The sequence below is a fragment of the Crocodylus porosus genome, unplaced genomic scaffold, assembly GCF_001723895.1.
Source record: "Crocodylus porosus isolate Cpor-Errol unplaced genomic scaffold, CroPor_comp1, whole genome shotgun sequence".
Taxonomy (NCBI): domain Eukaryota; kingdom Metazoa; phylum Chordata; order Crocodylia; family Crocodylidae; genus Crocodylus; species Crocodylus porosus.
This window is the reverse complement of record NW_017728947.1, coordinates 33,024,154-33,034,209: the sequence shown is the minus strand read 5'-3', so window position 1 is coordinate 33,034,209 and position 10,056 is coordinate 33,024,154. Positions and strand designations below refer to the sequence as shown.

General features: G+C 46.9%; 1 protein-coding gene across 1 annotated transcript in view; it reads left to right on the top strand.

Annotated features, from left to right (window-relative positions):
- The first annotated feature begins 6,094 nt into the window (after positions 1-6,094).
- The window catches only part of GOLGB1 (golgin B1), a 57,587-nt gene continuing 53,625 nt past the window's right edge, over positions 6,095-10,056 (top strand). Inside the window, exon 1 of the mRNA XM_019551341.1 lies at positions 6,095-6,154. The gene's annotated coding sequence lies outside the window, so the exon portion shown is untranslated. The remainder of the gene's footprint in view (positions 6,155-10,056) is intronic.

Genomic DNA, 10,056 nt, shown 5'->3' with positions numbered 1-10,056 from the left:
TATATGCAGATGTGCTCCTGACTCGAAGGTTTTAATTTAAAGGTTTTCATAGAAGCTTACATTTGCTTAACTAAACCATCACTAGGCCTTTTTCTTTATTTTATAGGCAAGCTTTTGTTGAAATAATTTGTTGGGGGAGCACAAATGGATAATTGGGTGCCAAAGATGCTTCAGCTTGATGTGCCTCTAACAAAGACTCAGCTAGCAACAGAAGAAAAGGGAGGGGATCCATGATGCAATTGCAAAGGAAGAATAATACCAGATGTCAGGATATCAACTCTAATATACTTGTTGTATGTGATTTGTCTTGTCAAGCCAGAGAAGAAGCCACTATAATTTTACACATTAAGGAACAAACACTCTGAGTCCTTCCTAATATGCAGTGTGGATCTTTTATTCACTCAGACAATGAATGCAACCATTTTTGCATGTCAGGTTGCAAAAATTGAGTATACTATATAATTTATCAGTATGTTTGGGTTGAAAAGATAGAAAGATGTGAGCTTCAGGCTCTAGCTCATTCTCTCAGCCATTGCCTAGGAAATAGGTGGTAGCAAAGACCATTTGGTTGTGCCTGATGTCCATGCTGGCAGATGTGGTCCACCCTGACCATACACGTGTCAAGAAGGACCATCTTTGACAATATGTACCTGGTTTGGGACATTCTCAAGCTTGGTTGTAGGGAGGGCCTGCCATTCAGCCTCCTGTCCTTTGATCAGGAGAAGACATTTGACTGGGTGGGTCATGAGTACCTCACAGGCACACTGAGAGTGTTTGGCTTTGGTTCCTGCTTCATGCTTTTGTTTCTCTGATTGCTGTACAGAGTGTCTGGCCAAGCTCAACTGGATGCTGACATAGCCCATCCCGTTTGGGTTGGGAGCATGTCAAGGTTGCCCACTGTCAGGCCAGCTATATGCTATTGCCCTTGAGCCCTTCCTGTGCCTTTTGCGCAGCTGGTGTGACTAGTGCTCTGAGAACTGGCCATGAGGGTGGTGCTGTCATTGTACACTAACAATGTCCTTGCCAACCAGGCCCTGGGTGACCTGGTGCAGGTGGAGGCCTGCCAGTCCATCTACTCAGCGGCTTCCTCTGCCCAGGCCAACTGCATCAAGAACTCTGACCTGAAAGTGGGTTATGGGTGGCAGGTGGGCTCCACTGGAATGTGGGCTTGCTGCCCTACCAGGGGTCTACCTGCCCCTCAAGCACCCTTCCCTGCTGGAGAACTGGAATCATCTAGATGTCAGGGTATCTGAGTAGCTGCAGGCATGGCAAGGCCTGTTGCAGCATCTTTCCCTTCATGGGAGGGCACTAGTCATCATCCAGCTAGTCTTGTCCATGCTCTGACACTATTTTAACACCCTGGCTATGCTCCCAGAGCTCCTGGGCAGGCCCAGAGGAAGGTTAGGTCTTCTGGCTAGGACGGCACTGGGTCTCTGCAGAGATCCTGAGCCTCCCCTTATGGGAGGATGGGCAAGGCTGTTTTACCTCCGCAGCCAGATCCACATCTTCCACCTTCAGGCCTTATAGGAGCTCCTATGGTGCTGGTAGCCAAGTAGCATGATGCCAGATTGGCCGCACCTGCCTCTGAGGGTTCCAATATGACTGTAGTTCTTCTATCTGTGAGGTCTCCTCCAGCAGGATCTGGTGGAGCTGGTGGATTTCTACCAGGACCTCCTCAGGGTCTGGAGGCTGGTCTCTACCTCCAGGTCCTTAGACATGGTCACCCAGGGCACTGAGCTCCTCACCAAGCCCCTGCTGAAAAAACCCCGGTGGGTGGTGCCAGCAATGGAGGTGCCCTGGGTGCACAGGAGGGTGATCCTGGCCAACATAACTCATATCAGGGACCTCCTGGACTGTTCTAGGCAGGGGTGGGAAGATCCTTCTGCACTGGCTTGGCACATGGAGCTGCCCAAGCTGCACATTCTCTGCTGCTTAGTACAGGAGTTAAAGACTGCTTTGCCATCCATTGCCCTCATTTACATCAACCAGGTCCTGTGGGTGGGCCGTTCCCCCTCTCCCCCCCCCCCACCTCCCAGCCCTGAAGAGTTACTCATTGGGCTGCTCCCAGGAGGGAGCACTTTGATGGCTGCCAAAGTGAGGCATGGCAGTGCAGAGTTGTACCTCGTTGCTGCTGGGTGGGCAGGGGACACCTTACTTTGGCAGCCATAGCAGCGCAATGGTGTCTCCTGTGTTGGGTCCTGTCTGATAGGCTGCAAAGGTGGCCAGGCCTGGCTGCAGGCCCACACCCCACTGTTGGCACAGAAATTTGGAGGGGGGGCATGTGCCCCTCTGGTCCCCCACGTGCCACCTGTGCCCCCACCACTGCATTGCCCATGCCCCCCCCAACGCTTCACCTCTGCCACACCTTCCCCCTCCCCATAAACTTACCTGGGGGGAGATGCTCTCCACCACACTGCTTGGCTGCCACATGCATGTAAGTGCAGGCACATGCACATGGCATCCCCTGCCTTCTGCATCCTGCTCTACCCCAGCCCTAAACAGCCTGCAAGGGGAAACCCACAGTTATTTGTGTCCATGTGCATCACTTTACACTATCTATATTGAATTTCATCTGCCATTTAGTTGCCCATTCACTCAATCCTGCCAGATATCCTTCTGTAGTTTCTCGCATTCCACTTTGTCTTCGCTATTTTGAATAATTTTGTGTCTTTTACAGATTTGACCACTTTGCTACTCATCCCCTTCACCCCACCCTTATTTTAGTTATCAAGCCTGAATTCCTTTTCCTATTTCCTTCCCTCCTGCTTTCCTGCAGAAGTTCTGAATTCAGTATGGAAGAGAAACTTGTCCTCATTGTGGCAAAGAATACAGTTTGCTATTTTAGGGAAAAATAGATTTTGTCTCTTTCTGTGGGTAAGGTTAAATCCATGATTTTTCTTTCACTTCCCAGTGGTTTCGTTTCCTAGTGGTTTCACTTCCCAGTGGTTGAGGTAAGGACTGATAAAGGAATTGTAAAATCTCACTTTTTACTTGAAAAGAAGAGCAGTTCAGTAATTTACTTCATTTCAATATGTGTACTAGCTGGGCAATTCTCAACATTCAGCTTGGAAAAAATATCAGATTTCATTCAAACTGCAGAAAAGAACATAACACATGTATATTACAATTGTAAGAAAATCTCAGAGAAATTTTGAAAAAAAAATCAGAACTTTTGAAAAACAGAATTCTGAGTTTAGAGACTCTTTCAGTGTCTTTCCACCTACTTGTATGGCCTTCATTACCACAGTAAATCAACAATTTAATTTAGTGTAATTTGGTGTTGAATAAATTAAGGATAACTTTTGAAGGCTATGCATGTTGCATTTTGAATGCCCTCTAGTGGTAGGTTTAATTGCAATAGCTCTTTAAGGCTTCCAAAGCAGCAGGCAATGACTATTAGATGTGGAAGGGACTGGGGCTAGTCAGTTTTAGGGCTTCTGATACCACCTCCCCTACTTTGCAAGGTTTTTCATACAGGCAGTCCTTGACTTGCAGCGTTTCAAGTTACAATGTTTTGCACTTACAACATTTATAAATTGATACCATTTCAACTTTCTGATGGCAGTTTCAACTTTACAATGCTTGATCCGATGCCATGCCATGCTACACCAGCGAACAAGTTTTCTGTGTCATCCATCTCCCTGGAGAAAATCTGTCCAAACTTCCTTGGACACTTTCTTTAAGAAAGCAGACAAAACGCCAGAAAAACCTGCAGCCAAGACTCCTGAGAAGACTCCAGCCAAGGGTCCTTCAAAAAATTCAGCAAAGTTACCTCAAAGAAGTCCTTCCAAATCAATATGATTGCTATTTATAATATTAATACATTAATGTAGCTATATTACTCATCTATAATTGATCAAGTACAAAATTCTGGGTTATTTTTGGTGAAAATAGGGTATCGGGCCTTGGTTCAGGAACCAATCCCCCATTTATAACATTGTTTCTTATGGGAAAATAGGTTCTGAGTTACAACTTTTCAACTTAAGACGTGGTTTTCAGGAACCAATTATGTCGTAAGTCTGAGGACTGCCTGTAGTCAGGTTTAGGGCTGCTAATGTTACAGCGCTAATAGCAGTATACTTAAGGTACATTGCTTGTTTAAACAACTTTGCTTACAGCACTATAAACAGTACCACTTTGTATTACTATTAGGGGTGCAAACTTTGTTTTCAAAGTTTTTCTAATAGTCAGCATTGATGCTGCTATTTGAGAATGATGGGTGTTACCAGCCATCATCTGGTACTGTTATCTGGTATCTGCCGCTGTTACTTTGGAGTCTTTTAATAGCAGCTTTTTGACAGCTGTTTTCCCTTTAGTGGTTCTGGCTCAAATTCATGGATTACAGCTAGTTCCAAAGTAAGTAAGTACAGTTAGGATGCAGTTAACCAGGGTACAATTAAGTTACAAAGTTGAAGGCAGAGCTAAAAGGTGCTATGCATTTAAGATTTTAATTTATGCTCTTACTCAATATGCAATAGGCAAGAAATGTGGGTTGGCATTGTGCTAGGTAGCTAAGTAAAGTATACGCTTATCTGGCATGTATAGACATGGAGTACCCATAATATTTGCTTTTCACAAGCACAAATACTGGAATGCACCCACTTGGCTTTAGTCACAGAAAAGTTAAGGTATAAATGAGAGAGAAATCAAGTTAAGTTTTAGGAGAATGCAAACCTAAAGTTTTCTAGCAAATATTAGAGGTAGGAAATCCAATTTCAAGAAGATTTCAGAGAATGTTGGCTTTAAAAACTACAATTTTGCAACAGCAGGACTTCGAGAGAGGGCCTAGTTAAGCGGTGTTGTTTGAAAGGTCAGCCAGGAAACAGCATACTAAGGGAATTATTTTTAGCCTGAGGCTTTATGCACTTGCATTCTGTCCTCCAAAAAACTGACCACAGGTTCTTTCAGGGACTTTATTGTATGTGTTGCCTGTGACTGTATTATAATTCAGTCTACCGGAGACAAGATAAGAGCCATGTGTAGTTGAGCATATAGTTAAAAGCAAAAGTGGCTGAGGTGGATGGAGCTCCATTACAGCAAGACCTTGTTTGTAACAAAAGGGAATGGAAGTCCTGGGTTTCTACAAATTGACATATGCTTGTCACATCTCAGCCCATTTCTGCCTCATGGTGAAGAAAGCAAGTTCATAGCGAGAGTCCTACGTTTGGGGAGATCCTGTGGCTAACTCATTATTGCTTGAATGGGGTGATTCTCAACCCAGGCCCTGGGAAGCTCCTTTTAATGGTGCCACACAAGTTCATCCTGGACCCAGGCAGGGTGCAACCCTTTCCCCTGCTTTGCAACACGAGGTTTCCCTGCACTCTCAGGACCACGCAAAGCTCTTTGAAACAGAAAAATGGACCTGACATCCTTTCCTTATGCCCTGCGTTGGGCTCCTGCGGTACGGGGGCACCAGCCAACCACCCCAGTCATCGCAATGGCATCCAGTCAAGCCATCCCATTGCCAGGTCTTAAATATGAAACAATCATATTGGAAGCTCAAAATTATTGTATGTGCTGAAAAACTATCGTACACTGAACACTTATGCAAGTAAGAACGCATATAAATCGTCATCGTCTTTATATTGATCACAGTAACTCGCCACTGAGCGATTGAGGGCTGGGTCATCACAGCATTTCTTTACTTTGAGGTCAGCTGTCTTAAAAAAGCACTGACAGCAAACCCCCAAGTCGGTTAAGGCTCTCCCGACTCGGGCTTTGCATTTGCTGCCCCAATAGCCATCCTACATTTTGAGCAGTTTTATTATGATTACTCGTTTTTTGTGCAAACACGGTAATTACGGTACACCTGGCAGCACTGGGCCCCGGCCTCTGGTGACAGGAAACTCGCCCCCTGCCCTGCCCTCGCCAGGTTGCAGCAGCGGCTGGGGGGGCGGGGCTAGGAGCGCGCGCAGCGCGGGGGGGACTGTGCTCGGCGCTACTGACTTCAGACGCCCCCCGCCCCGTCCCCGTCCCCGTGCGGGGGTGACGTAGGGTCTTAGGGAGTAACGGCTCCACCGCGCGAGGGGAGGGGCGCGAGGACGCGGCGCGCTGACGTCACCCGGCGCGCTGACGTTGGGTCGGTGCGAGCGGCCCGTCCGCCGCTGGGGCCGGCGCCAGGAGGAGCACCCTCCCCCCTCAGCCCCCCGCGCAGGTGAGTGCGGGGTCGCGGCCACCCCCCTCTTTTCCTCTCCCCTCTCCTCCCCGCGGGGCAGGGGGTTGCAGGGGCGCTCCCGGGCCGCAGAGGCCCCATGGCCGGGTGGGGGGGGAGGCGCCTCCTCCTCCTCCTCCTCCTCCTCCTCCTCCTCCTGGGCTCTGGCTGGCAGGGGGCACTCACGCAGCTGGTGAGGGGGAGGTTGTTTAGGCAGGTAAGAAGGCTTGAATTGTAGGTGTGCCACCTCCCTCTCCCCCCACTTTCCCTTTGTGCCCTACAGGTACCGTGACCCTGGCCTCTGTTTTTAGCCCCAGAGCCTGGCGAGCTGCAGAAGAGAATCGGTGTTGTTCCAAGACTCTCTCGCTCTGTCTTGCCAGAGGGCTGTGTCTTTTTCCCTGCCCACCGGCTTGGGGAGGAGCAGGCGGGATGTGGGGTTGCTATCCAGGGGGGCTGGTGAAAGTGTGGGTGTTCCCAAGTCCAGGAGGTAGAGCAAGGGAGGATGCTGCTTCTGTCTTTTCATTACGGCAGCGGTTGTCAAGTGGTGGTACTTGAGAAGGCCCTAGGGGATGCGCCCGGGTGGCCAGGGACAGGGTGCTGCCACGCACCATCCTGCGCTGCTGCACAGGTGCTGCTGGTGTGGATGGATGGATGTTGGGGGCGGTGGCTACTGCCGCTCCATACTCAGCTGCATGCCATCCCCCCCGCCATCCATCCAGCTTTCCCCCGTTCTGTGTCCAGCCACCTGAGTACACTGCTCCGTGTCCATCCATTGTGGGTTCACTGATCCAAAAAGCTTGAAAACACCTGGGGTACAGTAATCTGAGGTACCCCAGCGCAACTTGCGTAAGTAAGGGCGTAGTGTAAGGGTGGGGAGGGAGGTAAAGTCTTTAAATAGTTTGGTCCTCTGGTTTGAGAGAGAGAGAACATGCGCTTCATTCTTGCAAGAGTCATAGAGAACTAGGATTGGAGGGGATCTCCAGAGGTCTAGTCCAGTCCAACCCCCTGTCTGAGTCAGGATCCTCCCAGTCCAAACCATCTCTTACAACCATAATCTAATAAACTGTAGTATGTGAGGTTGCCATGAGATCCCTTGTTTAGTAACGATCATATAAAACACTCAGGCGGATAGTTTCTAGTGTGCCACCATGCCCTACTGTCTGATTGAAAAGCATGCACTTTTGTAGGTAAGAACCTGCTACAACCTTGGATGCTACCAATGGATGTACTAAGAAATTATTTTAACTTCCTTTTTTTTTTTTTTTTTTTTTGTCAAATGGAAAGTACCCAGGGAGGTAGCATTGACACGGTGGATTAATTGCATGATACCTACAGGAGAAATGAAAGCAAGGTCACATTCTGATTGTGAGCAGCTGTCATTTAAAGTACATGCACCTCTGTAAAACGTATGCGTCTTGAGCACATAATAAATACAAGCAAAAGATTTCTTTTACATGGAAAAAGCACTTGTTAGAGCCTTCACTAACAAACTCCACATAAGTGTCTGTTGCTTCCACTGATGAACATGGAGAACTGTGTGTTGCATAACTGGCTGTGGCAGAAGAGGGTTACCTGTTACTTCCTCATTCTTTAAGTAAAGGGCAGTGGTGGAGAGAGGCACTTTTTCCTTGACAGCCATGGCAGGGGGATTAACAGTGATTACTCAGATACATACCATGCTGTTTCAGTGAATGTTAGGAGCGAGATCATCTTAACAATTAACTCCCTGCACTTGTCCCATTGAGTTCAGTGGGATGTTTCCAATGTGCATAGTTACTCCTATGAATTTTATATGCTAGGTGGTTGGCAATAAATACTTGTTTCCTACTCTTTACCTTCAAGGCAGATGTTACCTTGGCCACTAGAAGACTCCATAAGAGCCATGTTGCCACTGTTCACTAGAGAGCAATATTGTGATTCAGAGACTGTACTGAGGCACAGGACAGCTGTATTATTTCTCATGATCCATGAAGGTTTTGTGGGCCCTGGTGAGCATTCTGTGGTTGAACGGAGACTTTTCCTGGCCTAATGGAAGGTGATGTACAGCAAAGTAACCAAGATAGGGGCAAGAGGAAATATGGACTACAAATATGGACTTAAAATTGGAGCTGAGGTAGTTGACACAGAAAGGCTTGAAGGGAAATCAGTGCCGATAACTTCAATAATGAGTTCTAAAGATGCTGTGGTCATCTCCTACATCAGTATCTCGGGACCATACATGTTATGTCCAGAAAAATACCTTTGGTAGTTGAGATTTCTTCTAAAAGTGCATATAAATGGAAGACTAAGTGGAGCACCATGTAGTAACTTGCCACAGAGAAAGGAGTGGGTTAGGAAGTGGGATTCTAGAGGGGGGCCTTCAAACTTTATGGCTCCTCCCCTAAAAAATAATTCCTTTGGGCTGATTCAGTAAAAATAATCCTCACCAGGGAGTCGTGCTTGGGCTGGGTAAAGAATCTGTTCTGTTGTGCTGCTCAACTTGGCATTTGAATATTGCACCTTGGAAATGTTTACCCTTTTTTGAGGTCATTAAGTAATGTTCTTAAAATAAATTGGGACGTATCAGGAGGGTTTGGTCAAGGTGTTCAGTGACAGGAACTGGTACATAGTGGATGGAGTCAGACTTGCAGCCAAGGCCTGCCACCAGAATTGGGGTATGGAGGTCTACTGGGATGTGAGCAAAGACTCAGTTAACCTGCATGACACAGTGATGCCACTGCTGGGTCTGGATCCAGTCCCAGGGAGCGTTAGGGTCTACATTTGGCCTGGAAGAGCCAGGTGAATTTGATACCCATTTGAATTTTTACAAAGCATGAAGGTATGTTTAGTGTGCCTTTGTTATATGCAAGTAACCTCTTCCATGTTACTTTGTTTGGTGTTATTGGGGGTAAAATATGTGCTTTTGATTTTCTGGAAGGATGAAAAGAGAATTAAAAAATAAGATCGTAAAGCCTCTCTTCCCTTCTGTCTGCAAATTATGGATTTAAAAGGTAGAAGCTACCAGTATGACATATGCCTGCTTCTCTCTGTCAGAAGAAGCAATTATTACAAGTTAGTCTGACCTTCTGCATAACACAGGCTAAGATTTTCACTCTCTGGACCTTGCTTCTATGGTGGTGATTAACATTCTGCTTTAAAAACAATCTTGGCTTTCATTCAGTCTTCCTTGTAAAATATACTGCATGCCAGGTTTCTTAATAAACTGTTTTGCCAAGAGCAGGAGCACAGCTGCCCTGCTGGGCTTTCCTGAAACCCATGCATTAGGATTTGAAAAAGGAAATGAAATTCCTTTGAAAAGTGCTACTTGTATATACAAGTGACTGAATAGATGAAGGTTGGCTTTTTTGCTTGGTCTTGCATCTTGAAGGCTGTCCTGAGGCCAGGATTTTACAGCATGATGTGCAGCTCCAATCAAGTTAGTAAGTTACTCTGCAGACTTGTTTTTAGAAGGTACCAAATTCCTTCTCAGCTGAGACTTCCCTTACTAATGCAGCAGTGCATTGAAATTTGAATTTAGGCTGCCTGTATCTAATTGGCCTCTGAGATTTAAATTTCACAAAGTTTAGATTCCATAACCGTCACAAAGTTTAGTCAACCAAAGACTGCGGTGCTGGTGTCATCAGGACATAACAGTGGGAGTCTACTACAGACCTCCCACCCAAAATCCTGAGCTTGACCAAGAGTTCGCCCGGAAACTGGCTGAGGCCGCATGCTCCAGGACCATGGTTGTCATGGGTGACTTCAATTACCCGGACATCTTGTGGGAGGATCACTCAGCAAAAACTGAGCAGTTGCAAAGGTTCTTCTCGTGTGGCTGACCTCTACTTGACTCAAGAAGTCTATGGGCCAACGAGAGGCAAAGCGCTGCTCGACCTGGTACTGGCTACTGGGGATGACCTAACTGG